This window comes from Petaurus breviceps, unplaced genomic scaffold, assembly GCF_028583685.1.
Source record: "Petaurus breviceps papuanus isolate PSGF00001 unplaced genomic scaffold, PetGlider_PUasm1.0 78, whole genome shotgun sequence".
NCBI lineage: Eukaryota > Metazoa > Chordata > Mammalia > Diprotodontia > Petauridae > Petaurus > Petaurus breviceps.
The window spans coordinates 1,999,374-2,026,892 of NW_027186502.1; the positions used below are offsets into that span (position 1 = coordinate 1,999,374).

The following is a 27,519-nucleotide window of genomic DNA, read 5'->3' on the forward strand; positions in this document are numbered from 1 at the left end:
ATAAAAGAGATTTAAGTTACACTAACTTGTAAGTGCCTCAGGAGGAGAGACCATGCCACAAATCTTCTATATCTTTTTTTTTAGTTCCCTATATCCAAATCAGGACTGGGTCTATAGGTTGTCAATAAATTGTTAGTGTTTGATTAGGGAGCATTAAGAACACCTTAAAGAAAAGGTTTATTGAAACTTCCAATCAGAAATAATTTAATAATCATTAAGCTACTTGAAAACAATGACCAAAAATGAACATAGACTTACTTCAAGAAATCACAAAGCTGTCAAATCTCTTAGAACCAGAGAGTTAAGTGAAAATAGAAAGACTCCATCAATTATTTTCTGAAAGAAACTCCAAAATGAAAATTCACAGGAACATCATGGCCAGAATTCAGGGCTTCCATATTAAAGAAAAATTACTGCAAACAGTCAGAGAGAAAGAATTTAAGGACTGAGGAGTTATAGTCACACAAGATTCGGCATTCTAAAGTGTAGAGTTTGGGATCTATTTCAAAAGGTAAAAAGTATAGGCTTATAACCAAAAATAACTTACTCCGCAAAACTGAGTATACTGCTATGTTGGGGGGGGGGGGCTTGGGAGCACCTCAGGGGAAGAGAAGTATCATTAATGAAATAGAGAACTTCCAAGCATTCCTGATAAAAAGATTGGAGCTATAGAAAAACTTTGAAATACAAGCACAGATATTAAGAGAAACAGAAAAAGGTAAACCTGAGCAAATAATTATAAAGGATGAAACAAGAACAAATTGTTTATATTCTAATACAAAGAGATGAGTCCCCTTGAACTTGATAATCCTTGGAGATAAAGAGGAAATCTTATTAAGACAAAGGATCTGGGAGTGCTTTTGCTATGTTTTGGGAAAAGAAATATGCTGAGAACAGGGGTGAGGGGAGGTAAGGAAAGGTGAGAGAAATTATCTCACATGATTATGGTATGCAAGTAGATAACAAAACAAGCAAGGAAGAAAAATGTTGATTTTTAAAAAGTAGAAAAACCAAGCAGGAAGTGGGGGGAGGGAGAAAAAAAGTACAGATAAAGGGACCAAAATTTCTAAAACAGGGCAAACCTGGAGGAAAGCACAGAATAAAACCAATTTATTTGCCTGATTATTGCTTGGTAATTCTTTTGATTTGGCCTTGTTAATGGCTAATAGTTTTAGCAAAGATTTTATTCCTCATTTTATAATATATATTTTATTAATCATTTTAATTATAATTTGTTAGTTGTAATAAAATGTTTAAAAGACCAGCTCATAGAAACAATAAAAATTGTGTCAAAAAGAATAATTCTGATTTAGCACTGTAATAGCAAGCACCCAGCATCCCCAGGACGGCTGCTAGCAGGTTCTTAGATCTGCTTTTCTAAAGGAAAGCAACTCAAAATGGGTTAAACAATCTTGCTTTAATTAAACATATGTCACTTACTGGGGCAGCTAGGTGGCACAGAGAGTAAAGCGCCGGCCCCGGAGTCAGGAGGACCCGAGTTCGGTTCCGGCCTCAGACACTTAACACCCACACAAAAAAACTAGCTGTGTAACCTTGGGCAAGTTACTTAACCCCAATTGCCCTCTAAAAGGCAAAAAAAAAAAAAACCCATATGTCATTTACCTAGTTCAGGGGGAAAAGGTCAGCACCCTGAACTTCAGAGAATACAGAGGTTACAAGCAGAAGTTACAAACAGACAGAGAAACAGTTCAGCAAACAGGCTTCCAACTGTCTTGACCATTACATCCATACCTAGTTAGTTACCAAAGAGGGAAGCACCAACATCTGGATTTTCAAAACTGGCGGCTCAACAGCTGCCCAGAGTCTCTTCTGGTCAAATCACACAATAGTTCTCAAAGTGAACCCCAAAGCAAAGCCTCACATCAGGGTATATATATAGCCTTCTCCTGGCTCAGAGAATGTCACAACCCTCTTGACCCACTGCCCAATCACAAAGTAAAAACAAGCCTCCTGCCACAGGCTTCATGTGACCACATTCAGCCTATTAGGGGGCAGAGTATATTTTCAAATCAAGGAAGATTCTCAGAGTCACTTAAGCCTATCAAAGGGCCTAGGGACAGGGAAGATCTTAAGTTCCCATTCCCATAACAAGCACACCAACCTTTATAGAATATATCAAAAATAGTCCTCATGGGAAAATGTATATCCCTTAAAATTTATATTAACAAAAGGGACAAAGAGAAAAATCTAATGAACTGATCATGTTATTACAAAATATTAGAAAACACACAAATAAGCAATTCTTTAAAAAACACACAAAGGAAGAAACCTACTCACAATTTATATAATTTTAACTTTTTTTTGAAAGAAGTATTTTCATCCTGTCTCTGTATCTGTGTTTTTATTTTTCAGATGATTCTTGTATGATGATATTGGATATCACATATCTGTTAGAGACTGATGAACTACTTCACTGGACCTTAAGCAAAAGAAACTGTTTTCCAGTGTACAATGACTGTCTGAACCAGACAATGGCTCAGAAACTGATATTCCAAATGAAGAAGACTCTGTGTACCATAACCCAGTAGGCAATTCAAATAAGAGAAGACTGAACCCAGAGGCAACATTTTTCCTCCCTAGAGCTTTGGCTGTAATAAATAAACAAACAAATGAATAAATGTATGATTTTTTTTAAACCACTTCTATACTATGTATCACTAGCCATTCTGGGCCCTCCATAAATTCAAGTTTAGGATCACAGGACCATAATTCTGTTAAGCACTGGAATCAGCTCATACTAGTTCAAGTAAAAGGGCAAATAGGGCAGGGCAGCAGGCCACAAGAGGTTTAGGGCAATTCTACCACCGGCCAGAAAAATTCATGGTTTTTAAGGGGAAATTTGAGAGTCACCTATATAACAAAAATAGCAATGCTAACTCCTTATAATGTGGACCTGGCAAAGAATTAAATATATTGATTAATATATGTGGTGATTATTGTATGTTTTCAGTATTTTTCTATTTTATTGCTCATATTTCTTTTTATTCTAGTATTTTACACATACTATACATGTATTTGTCTTAACTATGAATAATTCTGTTCCTTTTATGTACTGACATTGCTATTTCTGCAGTTTGATTGTAATATTATCTAATGTTATTGCTTTAATGTTATGCATATTTGCCTGTAGTCTCTGGATATGTATAGAGTACTGTGACATGTACATATGGTTTGTCCTCTATGTAATTTAAGCTATAGTCATTATAGCAACCTTTTAAAGAACGCTTTACGTTGTGTAATATTTATTGCACACATAAGCTATTAATGGCACCTTGAGAGGAATTCCTGGAATACTGGGTTTATCAGCCTTTTTATGTGAAGCACTAATATTATTTCAATGGTGTGATTTGTAATTTCAGGTATCAAGTGTACTGCAGATGATTTTATAAGGACTTGGAAAGTTTCTGACTCTAGAGAGGAATGTAGAAAGACCTTGGAGAACAATTGTCTCCTGGCAGACATAAATTTCTTAACTTTAGAGCTGAGTAGATTGTGATAAAAGGGTTTGGGTCACTTTACTGTATTGTTTGCTATGATAAAGAAAGACTTGCCCTCAGGAAAGCTCTTACTCTACTATCTTCACAAAATTTCCTTGCTGATAATTTAAGATAGTCAATAACTTATAACATATGTGAAAAACATTTCAACATAATGGAGAATCCCATGCAGCATGCACTCTGGCTCTGTGGAAATGGCAAACCAAAGAGAGGAACATTGTTTTGTTTTGCAGAGACAGCACAGCAACTCTTAAATGTGCCTTGTTTGTCCTCATGACTAAGGAGCCCAAAGAGGCTTTCCAATTGAGTCAGGAAGATTTCTTCCTTCTCCCTCACCTCCCCCCCAAACCTAACCATAGGCTATATAAAGGTGCTAATATAAAAGTTTCTCCTCTGAGCACAAGCTCTTCCTTAGACTCCCAGTATGAAAGAGTGTCTATCCTCCCCACCCCCAATAATGATGGTCATTACAACTTGAGTATGTTGTAGTAAAAGCATGTACCTGCATTAAGTGAGTCTGAGGCTGGTCCTCAAGTTCCTAGGCTACCTCTTTTATTTTGTATTACTTTTCTTGAGCCCAGGAAACCTAAGAGAAGAGAATGGAACAGTTCCATATTTGGCAACTACTTCATGAGTGTGAGGGGTCAAGAGTCCCTGTGTTAGTTATAGCTTTGCAGGGGGAACTGCTTCCTGAAACTATAGTGTGTTTTGGAGAAGACAAATACCTACAGTATTGTCTTAAATCTGAAAAAGAGCTATGCCTACCTTCCCAGAAGATGTGGACTTGGTGAGTTTCTCTGAAAGTATTGTTTTGAGGTGAATATGAAATGCACATGACAAAACGCAACAAACTTGTTTTGATATTCCAGGAGAATATAATAGTTGTATTGGGTTATTACTTTGTTCTTTGTTTCTTAATAATTTTTGGCTAATGGCCCTGAAGAGTCTTTTTCATGGTGGAGAAAATAAATAGCTATATTTGAAATCTGCTATATACATTGAATCTCTTTACTAGAAAGGATCCTGATCAGCTATGTTTGGGGTCACTTCAGACACAAGTTATACTTAAGCTTTGTTTTAGAGATTTTCCTTAAATTTTTATTCCAGGGAAATAATGAGCCACAGAATAAGAGGGAAAAAAACACTTGATTTTTCTTTGAGGTCAGGTTCCAACAGGATTAAAACTGGCCAATGTGAGTTCAGAACCATGACTCATGTAGGGAGCTACTCTGATTCCTTTGCCCCAGGCCATAGCTGTCACCTGTATTAGATATCTGCATAGTCAAAATGACAAACTTTAGAGAGGTCAAAATTCATACAAAGCTAGGAAGAACAAAAATGAGAAAAAGATGGTGTGTGATTAAAACAATTCTACCCTCCTGACCTATTCAAACAAGGAATGGATGAAGAAAAATGGAATATGGATAGATGATAGAGCATAGACACAAACCACAATAATTTCATATTATTCAACGAATGTTCAACCAATGTGAATAAATTGCTATAACAAAAGGAATAAAAATGCTTTTAAAAAAAAGTATTTTGTCAGGAAACACCTGACCTATTTGCCACAGAGAAAGATAAAACATCTAAGAGCAACACCAGTTTAGAATAAACTCAGTATTACATATTTTTTAAAATTTTCAGAGAAGATAAAGGCATATTATGAGTAATATCACCCCATAAAATAGAGAGAAGCAGTGGAGAGTGAAATCAGTTTAAAGAAAGCTTGGCCAGAGATACAACCTAGCAAAGTTATCTTGAGTGTTTTTTTTTTCATTTTTCAAATGCTTTATTAACTTCTGATTTACATCATTCATTTCCACCAGATATTGAGTTACAAATTTTCCCCCCATTTTTCCCCTACCCACCGCCCCAAAATAGCAGTCCCACAGGATATCCCCTCCTCCAATCTGCTCTCTCCCATATTTTCTCCCATACCCCTTTCAACTTTTCCAGTAGGGCATGGTGGATCTCTATGCCCCAGTGCCTGTATATCTTATTTCCCAATTACATGTAAAATAGTATTAATAATAGTATATATATATATACATATATATATATATACATATATATATATATTTAAACATTTGATTTTAAAACTTTGAATTCCAGATTCATTCCCTTCCTCCCTTGTCACCCACCCTTACTGGGAAGATAAGCAGTTCAGTATAGGTTGTACATGTATAGCTAATGCAAAACAATAACATAGTAGATATATTGCAAAAGACTGACTATATTTCCCTCCCTCCTATCCCACCTCCCACTTGTTATATTCTCTACATTTATCCTGTGCCTTTTCAAAAGTTGTGTGCTTCCAACTTCCCTCCCCACGCAGCCTGCCCTCCCTTCCATCATCCCCCCTCTCATCCCCTTCCCCCCTACTCTCCTGTAGGGTGAGATACCCTATTTAGTGTGTATTTCATCCCCTCCCCAAGCCAAATTCAATGAGAATAAGGTTGACCCATCCCCTTTTGCCTTCCTATTCTTCCCCTCCGTTGCAAACATTTTCCCTTGCCTCTTCTATATGAGATAGTTTACCCCATTCTGTCTCTCCCCATCTCCTCCCGTTATATTCCTCTCTCACCTCTTAATTTCACCTTTTAAGTACCATCCCTTCCTATTAAATTGGCCCTGTGCCCTCTATCTATGTATACCTGTAAACATATATACACATATTCACATATGTATTCATATGCCCATATACCCTCACATATAGACATATATATACATATATTTATATTTATATTCCCTTCAACTATTTTCATATTGAAAAAAGTTTCATTGGTTACAATTATTGTTTTTCCATGTAGGAATGTTAATAGTTCAACTTTGATAAGTTCCTCATGATTTCTTTTCCCTGTTTACCTTCTCATGCTTCTCTTGCTTCTTGTATCTGAATGTCAAATTTTCTATTCAACTCTGATTTTTTCATCAAGAATGCTTGAAAGTCCTCTGTTCCACTGAATGACCATATTTTCCCCTGAAACATGATACTCAGTTTTGCTGGGTAGGTGATTCTTGGTTTTAATCCCAGTTCCTTTGGCCTCCAGAATATCATCCCAAGCCCTTTGATCCCTCAGTGTAGAAGCTGCCAGATCCTGGGTTATCCTGATTGTGTTTCCACAATATTCAAATTGTTTCTTCCTGGCTGCTTGTAATATTCTCTCCTTAATCTGGGAATTCTGGAACCTGGCTATAATATTCCTAGGAGTTTTCTTTTGGGGATCTTTTTCAGGAGGTGATCAGTAGATTCTTTCAACCTCTATTTTGCCCTCTGGTTCTAAAATATCAGGGCAGTTTTCTTTGAGAACTTCATGGAGAATGATTTCTAGGTTCTTACTTTGATCATGGCTTTCAGGTAGTCCAAAAATTTTTTAATTATCTCTCCTGGATCTATTTTCCAGGTCAGTGGTTTTTCCCATGAAATATTTCACATTGCCTTGTATTCTTTCATTTGTTTGGATCTGTTTAACAGCATCTTGATTTCTCATAAAGTTACTAGCTTCTATTTGCTCCAATCTAATTCTGAAGCAATGATTTTCCTCAGTGAGCTTTTGAGATTCTTTTTCCATCTAGCAAATTTGGCTTTTTAAGGCATTCTTCTCCTCATTGCCTTTTTGAGCCTCTTTTGCCATTTGAGTTAGCCTATTTTTTTTAAGGTGTGATTTTCCTCAGTCAGGCTGTTGACTCTCATTTTGTAATTTTCTTGCATCATTCTCATTTCTCTTTCCAATTTTTCCTCCACTTCTCTTATCTGCTTCTTAAGGTCCTCTATGGCCTGTAACCAGCTTGCATTTTCCTTTGAAGCTTTTGGTGCAGGAGTTCTGACTTCACTGTCTTCCTCCTGTTCCATGCTTTGATCCTTTTTGTCCCCAAAATAGGAGTCTAATGTTGGAATCTTCTGTCTGCTTTGTTTTCTTTGCCTGGTCATGTCACCCCTCAGTCACTTGACCCCTGGGCTTTTTGCCACAGTAGGACTCTGCCACCAGACAGGGGAAATTTTGTCCCAAATGCTAGGGTTTTCTCAGCTGCCGGAGGTATTAGATGGGTGCCCTCTCTGAGGTCTCCATATGCTCTGGCAAGCTGGACACACACCCCAGGACCTTCACCCTAGACTGCAATCCAGATCCAAGCAGGTTAAAGCAAGAGTGCTTACCCCTCAGACTGGTCACTTGCTCCCCCTACACTCTGCAGGCCAGGAGCTGTAGCTGCCACATGGTGCTGGCTGGCTGTGCTGGGAGTCTGTAGCAGCAAGCACCCCAAGCATCCTCAGGGTGGCTTCCACCACAGGTTCTTGGATCTGCTTTGTTAAAGGAAAGCAACTCAAAATGGGTTAACAAGCTTACTTTAATCAGTCAGACATATATCGTTTACCTTGTTCAGGGGAAAAAGGTCAGCACCCCAAACTTCAAAGTATACAGGCAGAATTATCAAGACAGAAACAGATCAAGTAGACAGATTTCCAAACTGTCCAACCATTACATCCATACCCAGTCAACATCTGGGTTTCCACATCTGGGTTTTTCAAAGCTGGGGGGGCCCTGGACAACGGCTTCCCAGCATACAGATCAAATCACAGAACACTTCTCAAAGTGAGCCCCCAAAACAAAGCCTCACATCAGGGATTATATAGCCTTCTCCTGGCTCAGAGAATGTAACAATCTTATTTACCCACTGGCCAATCAAAAAGTATCTACTGAAAAACAAGCCTCCCACCCCAGGCTTCAGGTGCACTTTAGCCTAGGGGCAGGGAAGATCTTCCAAATTTGCATTCCCATTACAGAGTCTCAGTGGCTTCTTGCCCTGGGGGCAAAAGCCAATGCACTCCCACTTACTGGGTCCCAAAGTCCAGACTGCACTGACCTCTCATTCTGTCATTCACATCTATGTGTTGATAATTCTGGAAATGGCCACAGCTGCTGCTGATCTGGAGTCTCTCTGGCTGGTGGCTGGTCAGACCCACCCTGGGGTTAAAACCTCCAGCTCACGTAGGCCTGGGCTCGGCTCCCAGAGTGCTAAGCTGTCCGATTCCTGCCAGCCTATCCTCAGAGGGAGCTTAGCTTCTCTGTGTCATTTTGTGGGTTCTGCAGCTCCAAAGTTTGTTCAGAGTCCCCTTTTTACATTGATTGGGGAAGGTGGAAGCTGGAGCTGCTCGGAGGTCCTGCTTATATTCCACCATCTTGACCTATCTTGAGTGTTTTTAAGGATAAAAATGGAAGGGAAACAGCAAACAAAAAAAATTAAATAGACTTTTATAACATTTTTTTCACCCCAAAGGTCAACTAAATGGCCATACTTGTTCTCTCTCCAGTAACATTATACTCCTAGATATGCTTATAGAGGAGGTAAAAATTGAAGACAATACAATAAATACAGGAGCAGTTAGATTAGACAAATTGTACACAGAGAAGGTCAGTGCTAGAGACAACACAATTAGGATGACATTGAGGGATTTATCCATAAAGTATATGAAGAAAAGGAAAATATCAAAGTTGTTGGGGAGGAGGAGAATTAGAACCTTATTAAAACTAAGAAAAGTAACAGTAAAATCAACAATTACTCATCCATATCCCTACTTTTCCTACTAGTGATGAAAATGATCTATACGTATTGAAGGTATACCTTATTAGTATATTAATAGGGAATGAGATATCTTGCAAATGATATTCCATAATAGATGACATCTTTGCCCTCACTCAATTGACTAAATGGTTTAGAAAATACAATATCCCTCTCTGCCCATTGTTCACTGATTTAAAATAAAATATCTAATTCAGTAGAACAAATTGTAATCCTAAGAGCAACAAGTTTTCTCCATCTATGTGTCAAAATTATGCAAAATTAAATTTTCTGCCCTTTTTTTTGTATCCTCGGCATTTAACATAGCACCAAGCACATAGTAGGTGATTAATACATGCTTGTTGACTTGATTCAAAGGGAGGCACAAATAGGTACTTAAGTTCTTGGTGAATTCCAAAGATTTGAAGGAGATATTAAAATATGGCATTCAAATTCACTTTCTGCCCATTTTTCTGAGTGATCAGCAGTTCTGAAGGGTCCCTCTGGGCTAGTTGTTTTTGTTACTCTCAACTGGACAATTCTTAAATATTCCAGTTACATTATTCTTTGATTATGTTTCATTGTTTTGCCAGCGCTCCTGTTTTCCCCCTTCACAGCAGTGCTATTCTAATCTCCATATTGTTTTGTTAAGACTTTCATTGATTTTTCCAGACTCTCAAGTCTCTTGTTTGCCCTTCCTTGTTCTTCCTAATAAATTTTAGTTCCATTTTTTAAAGTGAGCAATCTCCCCTGATTTCTTTTTAAGACATACTTTATGGGTATTTTTTTTGTTTTTACATCAGCTACATTTGCCACTACATACCTCTATATCCCCCTCCAAGACAGCCATCCCTTATGAAAAAGAATAAATAAGTGAAGGGGAGGGCAGGAAATTAGTTCAACAAAACTAATGAACACATTGAAAAGTCTATTCTCCCTAGTGTTTTACACCTTTGCAAAGAAGGGAGGATCTCATATCTCCTTTAGAACACTCATTATAATATAACAACATCAAGTTTTAATTGGTTTTATTTTTGTTAATTGTGCTGCTATTTATTTTGTTGTATTTGCTGAACATATTGTTTTCCTATTTCTGCTTTCTTCACTTTGCATCAGTTCATATAATTATTTCCATGCTTCTCTGTATTTATTATATTCATCATTTCTTATTCATTGGTACCTCATTACAATTATGTACTACAACTTGTTTAGTCATTACTCACATACTTTTTCTTAATGAACCACTCCAAAGAATATTTCAGTACAGTGTAGATTCATTTTTCCTTCTGGACTTTTTTTTTCCTTTTGATGCTCTTTCTTCAGTTTCTTTTACACCTTCATATTTATTCTTTGTTTTTGAGCCCTTTTTTTGTCTTTTTTTTTTGGAGGGGGTATAGCAGCAAGCACCCTAGCATACCCAGGATGGCTACTAGCACAGGTTCTTAGATTTGCTTTTCTAAAGGAAAGCAACTCAAAATCAGTTAACAATCTTCAGAGAATACAAACAGAAATTACAAGCAGACAAAAAAAAAATACAGACAGAGAAACAGACCAGCAGACAGGGCTTCCAGCTATCTGACCATTACATCCATACTTAGTTACCAGAGAGGGAAGCACCAACATTTGGGTTTTCAAAGCTGGAGGGCTCAACAGCTGACCAGAGTCTCATCTGGCCAAATCATACAACTATCCCCAAAGTGAGGCCCAAAGCAAAATCTCACATCAGGGTATATAAAGCCTTATCCTGGGTCAGAGAATGTCACAACCCTCTTGACCCACTGCCCAGTCACAAAGTAACAAGTCTCCTGCCACAGGATCCATGTGACTACATTAAGCCTATTAGGGGCCAGAGTATATTTTCAAATCAGGGAAGGTTCTCAGATTCACTTAAGCCTATCAAGGGGACAAGGGGCGGGGAAGATCTTCAGATTACCATTACAGGGGGGAAGGAAGGGCAAGTGGGGTTAAGTGACTTGCCCAAGGTCACACAGCTTTTAAGTGTTAAGTGTCTGAGGTCAAATTTGAACTCAGGTCCTCCTGACTCCAGGGTCAGTGCTCTATTCACTGCGCCACCTAGCTGCCCCTTTGAGGCCTTTTAAGATATTTTTTTCTGCTCATTTCTTCAGTGGATCTTTTCCCACCTTTTCTGTGAGTTAATTTTCCTTGTGAGAAGTATTTTTTTTTTATTTTGCTCTTCTTTTAATACAACACATTTGCTACTATTTTTAGGTCAGGTAGAAGAGACTTAATTTGATTTTTATCTTATTCTTTCTTGGGAATGGTCGTTATACAATGAAAGGTTTCAGAAGTTTGCTTTAAAAGAAGATGCTGTTCAGGACAGCCACTGTAAAGGAGATGAGCTTAAACTATAAAAAGGGGATTTAGGTGAACCCTAATAAATAACTGCCTACCAGGAAAGTTTGTTGAATTCTGGAATAGGTGAGGGAAGAATTTGATTTTTGTGTAATGATCCCCAAATAAGATGGCACTTGGTACTTTCCTTTTCGTTGTTCAGTCACATCTGACCCTTCATGACCCCATTTGGGGTTTTCTTGGTAAAGATACTGGAGTAGTTTGACATTTCCTTCTCCAGCTCATTTTACAGATGAGGAAACTGAGGTAGACAGAGTTAAGTGACTTGCCTAGGGTCACACAGCTAGTATATGAGGCTGGAGTTTTGAATTCAGGTCTTTCTTACTTCAGGCCTGCAGCTCTATTCACTATGCCACCGTTGCTTAAATGTCTCTAAAACACATAGTTTTTGGTCTTTAGTGATTGCAGGTCCCTATCTCACTCTTGTCAATTGTTTACATTAAAGAAACAAGAAAAACATATTGTGCTAAAGTTGTATTTTGTTCCGGTGCCCCTCCAAATTAATGTAATAAGTTTATAAGTAGCCACTAAAAAGTAACAATAACAGGAAGTAAGATTGCAAAAGGGAACTGAGAAGTCAGTTACAGACCGTCTCATAGATCTAAGAGGCATGATAGTTACTTACAAACTGTATCATAAGACTATGTGCTAAATCAGGGGAAGCCAGCAAGGCCTTTTTCTAAGTGCGTTTTGATCCTATTAACTGCCCGTGACTTAGAAGCCTCATTTGATAAGCTCCAAACATTCACAGCAAGATTAGTAGAAAATAAAATGTTGCTGATAATTTTAAGATTATGTGGATCTTTCAGTGAACTAACTCCAAGGCGGCAAGGATAAGAGTTAAGAGTTAGTGTGTCCCCCACCAAAACCCTATATATAAATGAGACTTCAAACTCCTGTCCCCAGAATGCTTTTCCATTTCCCAAGGGTCCGTGCTGCTCACCTGCTCCCAACTCTGATCAGTGACTTGTGAAGTGGTTCTCCCCTTCCTTTCCCCCTCTTCATTCTCTTCCTGTGCTGCCTGCCTTCCTCTACCACCCCATCCTAGTTCCCGTGCCATCTACCTGTATTTCTCCCCACCCCCATGCCATTTGTCTCTATACTTTCTGTACCATTTGTGCCTTATTAAGTGCAATTGAAACATTATTCTCCTCTGCAATCGCGATCTCTCAGCAAGTACCCACTCCAAAAAAACCCAAGATTTCCTGTCTCTACTTAATAATTCCACAAATTGATTAGCAATTCACACATCTAGTGTATTCTGAAAAAAGCTTAATCTGCATTATTAATATTTTCTTAAATCTAGATAAAAAAACAAAACAACAAATCAAACCTTGATTTATATAGTCTTTGCAATTTCCAAGGTGTAAATGATCACACTAAAAATGTAATAAGTAGCATTCCTCAGCTTGTAGAAGCTGGCTCCTAAATATCCCCAACCACATATCTTTCTGAAATGACTGAGGTATGACCTTGGCTTTGAAGCAAGATGGTGAATGAAATTAGCACCCAAGAGTCAATGAAGATTTTACTCTGATTCCAAGTAGCAATCGAGGGGATAAATGGGCTCTTCTTCCATGTTCAGAATCACTGTGTTGGGGGTGGGGGATGTTCAGGGGACATGGCTCAAGTGACGGGTGATAAACATTGCCACCACCATCCATCCAGAAGTAGCAAATGGAGTGCTGGACCTGGAGTCAGGAAGATCTGTAATCTTGCTTCTTACACTTACTCTCTCTGTGGCCCTGGGCAAGTCTTTTAAATTTTCTCAGCCTCAGTTTCTCCTCCATAAAAAAAGAATAATAATATTCCTTACTTCATAAGATTGTAATAAGGATTTGAAAAGATAATATATATAAAGTTTTGAAAATCATAGAATACTACATTCTAGTTATTATTTTTATTTTTATTACTAGTAATAATAACATCCAATACAGAATGATAGGAATAGCCCTACGTCTTGCTTGTAGGCCCAGCACAGTAATTAATTAACTATTACCTTCACCAAGTCACAGTGCTTCCATTTTATAATCTGTAAAGTGATCCTCTAGGCGCAAGTTCTCTTTTCTTTTCCAGGGACCCTGAAAAGTCCCATGTGAGAGTAACTAACACCCTGCTAATTCCCTTCTGTGTATCAAAGCCAAGAAGTCTTTCTGACAGCTATCAAAGACAGCCAGCCTATTATAGAAAAGGCAACCATCCTCCCTAACCCCAATTTGAAAGAGGAGGCATGTTCTTGCTGGGCCTGATTGGGCCATGAGGGAGATAGGAAAAACAAATGGTGTTCTAAAAATTCCCTGTGTTTTCATAATGACCCCTGGCATTTTTAGCAAGAAGGGAAAGGGACTTTTTTTCTCCTCTGTGTTGGCAACATGTTGGCAGATTTCCCTTGAAGCCAAGGAAAATATTGTTGTTATGGTACTGTTGAGTGCAGGCATGTTAGGGCAACCACAGTAATGATTGTGGGCCCCCTTGCTTGAAGGATGTCTGATAGCAGTCCTAATGAGAACTCTGAAGCAGGCCAGAAAAGAACTAAAACAACCTTGACAATTTGGGGGGTAATCCAAGCCACGTTTGGGGTGGGGTGGAGGTAGGTGGCAGGAAAGAAATAAGAATGGTTCTCAAATGAGGAATGGAAGAAGTTATGAGGGCTAAAGGGGGAATAAAGTGAAATATTCCTCACACCACTATAATTAGAAAACACTCATTAGGATATAGAACTAAAATAAAGAATAGACATCATCTAAGTCAACTTTATCATTTTTACATATGAGGAAACTGAGACTCAGAAAGATTATTCTATAGGTCATTGTCCTAACTTTTTCAATACATTTAATATCTGCCTCATAATTTCCAAACTTCAATGTTTAATATTTGACTTTTCCTCTCTAGTCTATTCCCTTCCATTATCCTTAGAAATCTTAATATTCATGTTAACTACCCTTACAGCACTTGACCTCTCAATTCCTTAACTCCAACCACCTCTTTTCTCACTCTACTTCAGCCACAAACCAACATGGCCATACCACAGACCTCATTAATTTCTTGAAACTGCACCACCTCCAAAATGTAGAGCTCTGAAATTCTACTCTCCAACCACAAGCTTCCATCTTTCTACCTGTCCTGCTTTCTCACTCACAGTAAGCAATATCCATGCTTTTATCATTACACTTGGATCTATCAATCAATTTTCATCTTCCCAGTCCAAAAAACTGAACTCTGTAATATTGTCAAAAGGCTTACTCCAAATATTTAAATTCTTGGGCTCCCTTCTGGGTTATCTGGCTCCCTCTTCCCCATTAAGATTATGGCTCTTCTCATTTCTTCCACAGCCGCAAGGTCCTGGCAATCTTCCAGATCCACTGAAACTATCCTTATGGCCTTTCTGTTCCTATGTAAGCATATAATCATTCTTTAGGACTGGAAAGGACTTCTAAGGATAACAAATAGGCAAATAGGGAAATAGGCAGTGGGTTACACAAGACAATTGGGGAGCAGGGGGAAGTTACTGAGAAGCCTGAAAAACCAAACAAGTAATTATTTTAGGCCTTCATTGTAGCAGCAAGCACCCCAAGCGTCCTCAGGGTTTGCAGCTACCACAGGTTCTTGGATCTGCTTTGTTAAAGGAAAGCAACTCAAAATGGGTTAACAAGCTTACTTTAATCAGTCAGACATATATCGTTTACCTTGTTCAGGGGAAAAAGGTCAGCACCCCAAACTTCAAAATATACAGACAGAATTATCAAGACATTAACAGATCAAGTAGACAGCTTTCCAAACTGTCTAACCATTACATCCATACCCAGTCAACATCTGGGTTATTCAAAGCCGGGGGACTCTCCACAACGGCTTCCCAGAATTCAGATCAAATCACAGAACACTTCTCAAAGTGAGTCCCAAAACAAAGCTACACATCAGGGCTTATATAGCCTTCTCCTGGCTCAGAGAATGTAACAACCTTATTGACTCACTGGCCAATCAAGAAGTATCTACTGAAAAACAAGCCTCCCACCCCAGGCTTCAGGTGCACTTTAGCCTAGGGGCAGGGAAGATCTTTAAAATTTACATTCGCATTACATTCATGGAAACCTAATAATAACAATTAGTATTACTAGGTGTCTCTGGGAAGTATTTTGCTGGCCATAGCTGCATGTTACCTTCCCAGGACTTTCTAGTTGCTATTGCTTCTTCTTTTAAAAAAAAAATTTCCCCCAGAATTTATTTATTTTTATTTTCCATCATTCATTTCCACAAGATTTTGAGTTCTAAATTTTCTCCTCATCTCTCCCTTACCCCCCCACCCCAAGAAGCCATGCATACTGCTTACCCCTTCCCCCAGACTGCCCTTCCTTCTATTTATTTATCTATTTTAATAGAATATTAATAAATATATATTAATATCAATGTATTATAATATTAATTATATAATAATTATAATATATTCTAATTAATAATATATTAAATGAATATGTAATATTTAATAGAATATTAATAAATATCTATTATTTATCTATTTATTCTATTATCCCTTTCCCCTTTACTTCATGTGGGGCAAGATGGATTTCTATACCCCATTGCATGTATATCTTATTTCCCAGTTGCATGTAAAGACAATTTTTTAACATTTGTTTTTAAAATTTTGAATTTCAGATTCTCTCCCTTCTTCCCTCCTCCCACACCCCCATTGAGAAGACAAGCAATTAAATAAAGGTTATACATGTGTAGTTATGCAAAACATTTCCATAGTAGTCATATTGTAAAAGACTAACCATATTTCCCTTCATCCTATCCCGCCCCCATTTATTTTATTTTCTCTTTGACTCTGTCCCTTTTCAAAAGTGTTTGCTTCTGACTATACCCTCCCAATCTGCCCTCCTTTCTATCATCCCACTCTCTTATCCCCTTCCCCCTTAGTTTCTGTAGGGTAAGATACCCAACTGAGTGTTATTCACTCCTTAAGCCAAATTCAATGAAAGTAAAGTTGACTCATTCCCTTTCACCTCCCTGCTCTTCCCCTCCATTGTAACAGCTTTCCCTTGCCTCTTTTATGTGAGATAATTTACCCTATTCTATCTCTTCCTTTCTCCTCCCAATATATTCCTCTCCCACCCCTTAACTTTATTTTTTAGATATCATCCTTTCACATTCAACTCACCCAGTGCTCTCTGTATATGTATATACATACATATATATATGTATGTATATACATATATATACATATGTGTATATGTGTACATAAACACACACACATGTATTCTCTTCAGCTATCCTAATATTGAGAAAAATCTCATGAGTTACAAATATTGTCTTTCCATTTAGGAATGTAATCAGTTCAACTTTAATAAGTCCCTTATGATTTCTCTTTCCTATTTACCTTTCCATGCTTCTCCTGATTCTTGTATTTGAAAGTCAAATTTTGTGTTCAGCTCTGGTCTTTTCATCAAAAATGCTTGAAAGTCCTCTAATTCATTGAATATCAATTTTTCCCCTGAAGTATTATACTCAGTTTTACTGGGTAGGTGATTCTTGGTTTTAATCCTAGCTCCTTTGACCTCCAGAATATCATATTCCACACAGCTGTTCTCAGAGCTACATCTAGGCACCTGTACATTTTCAGTTCTTCTAAGGTGATATGATTAAAGGAGAAAGGTTTACTCCTCTCCGGACCCATGGTCTGGTTTGTGAGTAACCATAAGCACTCTTTTCTGCCTCCAAACTGTAAGGAGGACTCCCTCTCCACAGCTGCCACAAGCACTGCTGCACCAGTGTTCCTCCTCACCCCAGGACCGCCACCCAAGACTGTGACCCACATTCAAGCAGGGCAAAGCAAGAGAATCCTGTCTCAGTGCCAGCAAAGAGATCCCTGCAATTGCCCTCTGATCAGTCACTTGGTCCCCCCACTATCTGTGAGCTTGGAGCTCCTCTGCCACCTCCGCGCCCTGGGGCTGGGGCCAGACCATGCTCTTCTCTCACCCAGGTCCAACAGAGTTTCCCCACTCACCTTTTACTTTGTCTTTGGTGTTTGTGGGTTGAGAAGTCTGGAAACCACCACAGCTGCCAGTGATTCAGTCCCCTAAGGCTTGTTTCAGCCTAGTCTGTGCCAGAGCGGGCCACAAAGGCCTGTGCTCCACTCCCAGCCTAGTGCGATAGACCCTTCCTGTCAGCCTGCCAGGCTGTCTTCAGTACAAATGTGTTTCACTTTGTCATTTTGTGGGTTCTGTAGTTCTAAAACTTGTTTAGAATCCTTTTTTGCTGGCATTTGGAGGCAATTAGGGGAAGAGCTCAATCAAGTTCCTACTTTTACTCCACCATCTTGGCTCCAGTCACTATTGCTTCTTCTTTCGGAAGACTTTCAATCTATTGTGTGAATATCTCGTATCTATGATATTGACACGTTGTATTGCCCATTAAAATATATGCTCCCAGAGGAAAGGGTTTTTTTTTTTTTAAGCACATAGCACAGTACTTCATGTAAAGGAAAGTCTTAATACATGTTTGTTGTTTCACTAAAAACTGAGAAAATTGAAATTATTCACTTTGAGGTCTTTTTTCTCCCCTTCCATTTGTCTGAAAACCCTTTGACATTAACCCTGACTGTCTCCTTCTTTCTTCCAGTTTCTGACAATGAGGCAGTATTCCTCCTTACCAAGCTAAACCCTCTCTATGTACACTTGTTCCCATCCCCTTTCATTTTCTTTAACTGAATTCGTTCTCAATCAGCCCCTCTTTCCCTAATCTTTAACTTCTCCTCATCTACTGGTTTCTATGCTCTCGAACATGCCCAAGACTCCACAATCTTTAAAAAATAAAAAATCTTCATGAGATCGCACCATCTCCTCAAACTATTGTCCTATGACTCTCCTCCCTTTCTCGGCCACATTTCTAGAAAAATTTGTATATTCAGTGCTTTAATTTCCTGTCCTTTTACTCACTCCTTCAGCCCTTTCATTCTAACTTTTGACCTCATGACTCAACTGAAACCGTTCTCTCTAAAGATGATGTCTTAATTGTCAAACTTGGTAGTTTTTTCTTAATTCTTATCCTTTCTGACCTCTGCTACATTTGACACTATTGACCCAATCTCTCCTCCTGGATATCCTACCCTTTCTAGGTTTTCATAAGATGACTGCCTCCTGGTTCTCCTTGTCCCTATCTGATTTCTCATTCTCATTCTCTTTGGATGGCTCATTATATCATGCCCCCTAACAATGGAAATCCCACAAGATCTCTTTTTCTAGACCTCTTTCTCTTCTCCCTCTGTACTCTCAGTAACTTTATCACTTCCTGTGCATATCTTCTCTACATAGATGACTGAGCTTTTGACTTCAAAATCATGCCTTGACTGCAGTCTCATCCTGGAACTTCCCGTGGTCTGAGACCTCCTCACCCACCTCAATCATCCTACCATCCCTGCAGCCTATGCACCACAAAATATCCTTCCAAAAGACCCATCCCCATTCTCCCATTCGTGAGTTCCTATTCAAGACTCCACTTTGTAAGAAGTTCCAGGCCTGTCTACCTTCACTTTCCTTCTGGCCCTGCTCCTGACTAAGGGACTTCAAAATCATAGCCTCTCTCTGAGTCACCTCACCCTCACTTCTCCCAGATTTTCAGCTCCCTTTTTTGTGCTGTTCTCCTCCATTAGAATGTATGCTCCTTGAGGACAGGAAATATCATTCTTTTTGCTTGGGTGTTTCTTTCCCCAGCACTTAGCATATTACCCGGCACATAGTAAGGGCTTAACAAATCTTTACTTTCTTCCTTCCTCTTTCATACATACATATGTATGTATCTATGTACCTGTACTCCTAGTCTCCCAGTTTCTTCCCTTCCTTAGTCCCACACCTCCAGCTGCCTATTGGACATTTCAGATTGGATATCCCAAAGATATCTCAAACACATCTAAAGCAGTACTCATTAACTTTCCACCTTGTCCTAACCTACTTGTCATTTTTGTTCAGTCATTTCAATCATGGCCAACTCTTCATGACCCCCTTTTGTGTTTTCTCAACAAAGACACAAAGGTGGGAGAGGGTTGCCATTTTCTTCTCCAGTTCATTTACAGATGAAGAACGGAGGCAAACAGGAGTAAGTAACTTGCTCAGGATCACAGAGCTAGTAAAGTCTGAGGCCATTTTTGAACTCACAGAGATGAGTCCCCCTTACTCCAGGACTGGCCTTCTGTTTACTAAGTCAACTAGTTGCCCTCTCTTGAGAACTTCCCTATTTCTGTTGAAGAAAATACGATTCTTCCAGTCTCATAGGGAGATTCTGGCCATTTGCCTATAATTAATGAACTCCACATCTGTCCTCCCAGGATCTGTGAGGCAGTACAGCTAGGAGAAACGGTCAGGATATCTAGAGAAGGGATCTAGGAGATGGGACAACAGAAAAAGAGTTCTTGGCTGACTTAGAAAAGAACAAGGAATATTTCAGGGCTGCTACTATCAACCAGGAAGGAGCTTTTTATTCCAGGGACCATATATTACTGCCCACCATGAGGAAACTGGCGCCTAAGATGTTTCATTTCAGCCAAACATTAAAATGAGCTGTAGTTAGGCTGTCTCCCCAAGGTCAGCAGAGTACTGTTAATGACTGCTTGAAGGACAGTATAGTTTAAAACTGACTTCTTTTGAGACATTATTTCAAAACAAATGCATTCAGCTACCTCTTCTTTTTTCCACTAACCTAAGAAAGCTTATGACATACACCCAGGCTAAATCAGATACCTGAGCTTTCTGTAGAGGTGAGGTCTGAGGAAGAAACAATAGACAGTTGGGGAGGACTTGCTGATCCTAATAACTTACCTGAGGGGGGGGCACAATAAGAAGACAGAAATAGAATTTGTCAAAGGGAAAGATAAGACACTCAAGAGGGAAAAGCAGGACAGGAGCCAAGATGAGGGTTGTGTTAAGCAAAGATTTCTCTAGGGTATTCAAGTCAGTTCCATCTAGGCCTATCTGGACCAGGCTAAGGGTGCTAGAACTGGCCTGAGTCCCAGACAATCTATTTCTTCATATGACCCTTTGGGGCCAAGATGCTGCTAAAACATACCCAGTATTCTTTTTGCCCTCCCTTTTTATTGTTTGGGAGGGAAAAGATTGCTTGGGAAGTATTTTTTTCTGCACTCTGATCTCTAAGGTCAAGGGTTTGAGACTGTTCATCACAAAGGCTATCAACTGACCACCTTTGCCATTCTAATCTTTATATAGTCATTTTTTGCTGATTGTGAGGTTAATTACTGGTGGGTAAGAACAGTAACTCAAAATTAGATTTTTCTTATTCTACTTTCCTAGATTCTTTCTAGGAATCTAAGTCCAACCTATAATCTTCATATTCCTACACACAATCCTTCACACTCCCCTCACTTTTTCCTTGGAAATCAGAACTTTTTTTTCTCATTTTCCAGAATCATACCTTTCTCCAGTTCTCCACAGTCACTAGTCATACGTCAATGACAGTGGGTTAGCAATTGCATTCACTATTTCTCTTGCCTCATATACCTCCTCTGTAGCATGCATTTAAGCTGCCAAGCTGAGATATGTCTTCTGAACGTACAAATTCCTCAGTCAAATTTCATCATCATCACACTCTTGTAACTGTGCCTCAGACAAGACCCTTTTTCAGCTCTAAAATTCTATGATTCTATGAATGTTTCCACATGAAGCTCTTTCTACTTTCCTTAAGTCTGAAAGGTCATCCTGAACTCTGAACCACAAGTCAGAAAGAATTCACTGCAAATTCACCATAAAGACTTACCCTCAATGACATCCCCTTAGGTTCTCCAAGCCCTTTGATCAGAGAGATACATTGAAGTCAAGCCATCCTCTCCCCTGATGCCTGTCTCTATTACTAACATTTCTGGGACAAAGTTTGTCATGTCATTGCTTGGGCAATCCAAGTGCTGAAGCTACTTACTAGTTTCTTAGATGCATAAAATCCCAGAGCTAGAATAGATTCCAGGGGTTATCTAATACATTGACTTCTACAATAAATAATAACTGCCTTATGAAATCCCCCAAAAGTGGTTTTTGAATGTAATAGAGTACAATGAGTGCCGAACTTAGTCATTGGGAAACTGTGGCTCACCTCTTGTCTTTTACCTATCCTAGATGTGTAAACACAAGGCAAAGTACATGAATGCTCAGAGACAGGATCCTTATCTCTAAATGGGAATAGTATCATAGAACTGTTTAGAGGGAAACAATTTGTAAATCTATATGATCATAAGGTCATATAGAAATGTGATTTATTATTGTCTACCTTCCAATGAATGACCTAAAATTAACTCACTATTTCAGAGAGTAAACTATCCTATATGGGAGAGCTCCAATTGTTGTCTTTCCTTATAATGAGCCAATGTTTGCCTCACATTTGTCCTAGTATGGTCATTCATTTATTCATTCTTTCATTTGCTATTAAATGCCTAGTATATACAATATATTATATATTGAGTGCGATACATTTCTCAGCTTTAAATCATGATTTTATCTAGTAAGAGGTACTGTCTTTTCCTTTGGTTTTAGCTGTACTTATTTACTTATGAGTGAATTAATGAAAAAAGTATTTATTATGTGTCAGACACATCTCTAAGTGCTGTAGATACAAATACAAATGAGATAGTCCCTACCCTCAAGTAGCTTACATTCTGATAGGGAGAGAGAACATATATGGGAAGACAGGAACAAGGAATGATGTCTTGGAAGTCACTGTTAGCAAGTAGAACAACAGGGCAGTTGGTTGACACCCTCTCCAGATTCCATGGTAGGGTCGATTTTATTGTATTTTCCAGAGAAAAGGATGAAAGTCAGGTATGGGGGGTGGGGGCAGGGAAAGGAGGATGAGAAGGAAGGTATTATGTGCATACCAGCATGGTGGAAGATTCAACATTCTCAGGAAGGGAATTTGGAATTGATGGCTTTAACTTTCTCTGAGAATAGTCTCTGTATATCTATTTTATTGAGTGGAACAGCAGCAGGGTAAAGAAGACTGGGATGAATGTCTGATGCAAAATTCTTTTACTGGGGGTGCTGAAGAATGGGAGAGATCTGAAAAAAGTAACTAATACATCACTTTCATGGTCACATGACCTAAAATGGGGAGTTCTTCTTTCTTAGACAATGCAAATGGGTGTCTGATTTTTGTTCCAGATTGACTTATAATGAATTCATGGGCATTAGGATCATGTGTAATGGGGGTGAACATCAGACCACTATGGGTCATTCTGGTTGAGCACACCCAATAGAGTGTTAATACAGTTCCTTGGCTACTTCTGGAAAAAAAAAAACATGTATTCCAATGCTGAAGGACTTGGCATGTGGAGATAACTGGTGTTGATAGCTGCATTTTGGAAGGAGCCTCCAACAGCTGCTCTAGATGACCATCAGCAGGAGGCTGAGACCAATCCTTAACCAATGGTCAAGTGGAAATAGTCCTAGGTGAAAAGTCAGGAGACCACTTGCAGAAGTCAATTATTTTGTCTCTCAGGACCTCATATTCCGTATCTGCGACATAGACAGAGTAGGGATTATTCTCCCTATATCAAAGGGATATGGTGAAGATACTTATGCAAGAATCATATAAATGCCCATAATTCATATTATGCTTTAAATTTAAACCAGGAAACAAGCTATGACAATTTTTACTGTTGATGACTAGTCTTGTTTGGTGGGGTATAAAACACAGAATGGGGAATTTGGTAAAATACATCTGTGGTAAAGCCTAATTCCTCATGTTCAAACCAGGTTCAGCACTGTTCTCTCCTGCTCTATCTGCTATATGCTACCATCTTCTTCTCCGTTCACCTCCTTTGTCTTCTCCCTTCACTATCCCTTCCTTCCCTCCCCTCCCCCCCCCAAAAGCCTACCTGCCTGTAAGATAGCTATGCAACATGGTATCAGGTTTTGCAAGTGAATTGGATTTAAGTGAGAGGGGCTATGCAAAGTCACCAGCCCCACTTTACCCTCCAGAGACATCTGGATTCAGTGGCAAGATATAGATCAGGATGACTAGAGATGACCCTGCATGTAGTGGGAGACCTTGGTCTCTTTAAGCTAAGTTCTTTCTGAGTTCTCACTTTGAGTGAGGAAATGCCCATTCAATGATTTGTTACCTCTGAGATCCTGAACCTTCAAATTCTGCACTCTAGCCAAAACGCTGTATGATTCCACCTTTTCCTCTCTCATACACCTACAATAAACCCTTGTTATGACCTTTGATCCCCTTTTTTCCATCTCCTACCCTAGTAAACTTAAGTAATTCACTACTACCCAGTAATCAGTTATCTTTCTAGCCTTCTGAATTCCTACCCTGACAATCTTCATGCCTGGGTAACGGTCACCCTCTAGTTTCTGTTTTGAAGCTATGGAGCATGACTGGAAGAAAAAAAGTAACATAATAAATCTGATTTCATCCATTAGAAATGTATATCATATATAACCTTAACTGGACTCTTGCTTCTGCTCAATGATACTCTTACATTTATTGCATCCTTATCTTAATCTCAACAGTTACTATTCAGGGCCCCTTCTCTCCTTAAATCACCCTCTACCTGCCCCTCTCCAATATTTAGAATATATGACAGCCTATTATATCTTTTTTATTTTGTTAATTAAATTTTATGTTTATTTTTAGTTTACATCATTCATTTCTACAAGATTTTGGGTTACAAATTTTCTCCCCAATCCTCCCCTACCCATCACCCCAAACCAGTGATCCCACTGTACACCCTCTCCCCCAATCTGCTCTCTCCTATATCCTTCCCCATTCCCCCTCTGACCCCTCTTCTCATCCCCTTCCCTCCTACTCTCCTGTAAGGCGAGATATCCTATTTAGTGTGTATGTTATTCCCTCCCTAAGCCAAATTCAATGTGAGTAAGGTTGACCCATTCCCTTTTGCCTTCCTGTTCTTCCCCTCCATTGTAGCAGTTATCGCTTGCCTCTTCTATATGAGATAGTTTACCCCATTCTGTCTCTCCCCATCTTCTTCCATTATATTGCTCTTTCACCTTTTAAGTATCATCCCTTCCTATTCAATTGGTCCTGTGCCCTCTCTCTATGTATACCTGTACACATACATACACACATTCACATATGTATTTATATACCCTCCTATATAAACATGTATGTGTATGTATATACACACATACATATACATACATATATATGTGTGTGTGTGTGTATACACATTTATCTTCCCAGGTCACACAGTAAATGTCTGAGTTTCAGATTTGAGCTCAGGTCACCCTGATTCCAGAGTAGGCACTCTATCCATTGAACCCCCTAACTGCTTATATGTGTGTGTGTATATATGTATGTATATTTATATATGTACATATATACATATAGTTACATATTTCTCTCTATATATCATATATAGTTATAGTTAAACTGTTATATATATTATCATTATATTGAAACTATATCTATATAGTAAATATAAATATATATACTTATGATATACACTTATGGCTATAGCTGACTATACATAGTTTTGTATATATAATATATCTAAATGTTCTTGTAGATAGCTATTGCTTTAACAATAACTATACATAGATTGTTACATACAGTTACTATGACTACAAATACACTTATAGTTATAGCTATAAAAATAACTATGCATATAATTAGGTGTATATAGACACCTATATATGTATTTAGATGTCTATAGTTATGATGAAAACTGTAGCTATATAAATAGTTTATGTAACTTATATGTAACTATATATAGTTGTAATAATAAATATATATAATTATTGTTATTATTTATATACACATAACTATAGTTATGTGCATATAAATATCTATAGTTATAATGGTAACCATATATAGCTGTATTTAGAATATGTAGCTTATGTGTAACTATATATAGTTGTAATAATAAATATATATAATTATTATTATTATTTATATACACATAACTATAGTTATGTGCATATAAATATCTATAGTTATAATGGTAACCATATATAGCTGTATTTAGAATATGTAGTTTATGTGTAACTATATATGGTTACCATTATAACTATAGATATTTATATGCACATAACTATAAAGAGTATATGTATATTTGTATATATATGCACATATATTTATATATATATAACTTTAGAAATGTGTATATACATATCTATAGTTGTTATGATAACCATATATAGTTACATATGAGCACTATTACTTTAAATGTATATGGTTATAGCTATAGTTATTTTAAGTATAGCTATCTATATACACATATACATATACAAATGCATGCATTACTTATGGATCTTGTTCCTCTTTCTTTGATCTCTTCGGGCATAGTCATAGTAGTGGTATTGTTAAGTGAAAATATTACCTAACTCCTTTAAGGATCTGCAGGACAAAGTGCTATATGAGGTTCATGGCCAGAAGGAGTTTATGACTTAAGGAAGGAAGGATGGTGTATATACCTACACACACATACATATAACACATAAATATACATATGTATATGCAAGTGTGTGTATGTGTGTATAAGTAGCTAGCTGGTACAGTGGATAGAGGGCCTAGAACAGGAAGACCTGAGTTCAAATAGAGCCTCAGATACTTACTAACTGTATGACCCTGGGCAAGTCCTGTTTGCCTCAGTTTCCTCCTCTGTAAAATGAGTTAGAGAAGGAAATGGCAACCTACTCCAGTATTTTTTACCAAGAAAACCCCAAATGGACTCACAAAAAATATACACACACGTACATATACATGTCTCTATTGGTCTGTGTTTATAAATGTGTTCATGTGATTATAGTTCATATATATTCTTTTGGTAGAGGCAAAGAACTGGAAAGTAAAACAACTGTCATTAATTGGAGATGGCTGAGCAAATTATGGCATATAAATAAAATTGGAGAGTATTATGCCATAAGAAGTGACAAAAAGGCCAGTTTCAGAGAAACCTGGAAAGATTTATATGAATGGTACAGAACGAAGCGGACAAAACCAAGAGAACAATTTGTTGAATAACTATGGCATTTTGAAGATAAACAACTTTTGATCAATCGAACGACCAACTAATTATACATGCTACCCTTGTGCCCGCAGAGAGGAGATGAACTCAAGATGCAGAAATATATATATTTTTAGCCATGGCCCATGTGGGAATTTGCTTTACTTGATTATGAATATTTGTTACAATGGATACCCCCCAATGGTGATTGATTGGAGGGAAAGAAAATGCGTGTGTGTGTTTTTAGTGTTTAGTTTTAAAGAAACTAAGGTGACAGCTTTGTTGTGAATTTGTAATGGATTCTCTGAAAACTTACAGGTTTATGGGAAGTAGAAAAAGATTCACATGGAAAAGGATTTCTGAAATCATAGAATTTTAGAATTGCAAAGATTTAGTCTGAAGCACAGGAACAAGGGTTTGATGATGATACATTTTGACTGGAGAATTTGTATATTAATTCCCCTTAACTGCATGCTAGACAAATGTATATTAGGCTTGAGAAATAGTGGTGGCAATTGCCAAACCGATGTTAGTGATTTTTTTGAGGCCGTGGAGAACTGGAAAAGTGCCATAAAACTGGAAAATGGGCAAAGATTCTCCTTTTTTAAAGGATGGAAGAGGACTTGACTTATGTTCCTGAAAAAATTCAAATGAGAAGAATGGAGTAAATCTCCCAACTAATCAATGTTGAGTTACCACTCTTACGCAGGAGTACCATCTACCTGGCAAAAAATGGCACATGCAAGTATTAGAACAACAGATTGGTCAATTAACACTGTCTGTGATGAACAAGTTCAAACCTTTGACCACAGTGGTCAGAGTGCATAAAAAATACTTCCCAAACTATCTTTTTCCTCCCAAACAACAAAGATGAAGACAAAAAAAAAAAACACTCAGTATGTTTTACCAGGACCTTGACCCCAAAGGGCTTATGAGGAAACAGATTTGCTGGAGCCCAGGCCACTTTCAGTAACCCAACCTAATTCAGGTAGAACTAGAAGGATTTGACTTGAAAACCATAGAGAAGTCTTTACTTAATACCGTCCTCATGCTGGCTCCCATTCTGCTTTTCCTTCTCAAGCCTCACATCTTTCCTTTGAC

The 27,519-nt window shown here is 38.1% G+C and overlaps 1 long non-coding RNA gene across 2 annotated transcripts in view; it reads left to right on the forward strand.

Annotated features, from left to right (window-relative positions):
- Positions 1-2,639, forward strand: part of LOC138175634 (uncharacterized) — an 87,888-nt gene extending 85,249 nt beyond the window's left edge. For both annotated transcript variants that reach the window (XR_011172046.1, XR_011172045.1), the window contains one exon: positions 2,374-2,639. This is a non-coding gene — a long non-coding RNA (uncharacterized lncRNA). The remainder of the gene's footprint in view (positions 1-2,373) is intronic.
- Positions 2,640-27,519: the final 24,880 nt, after the last annotated feature.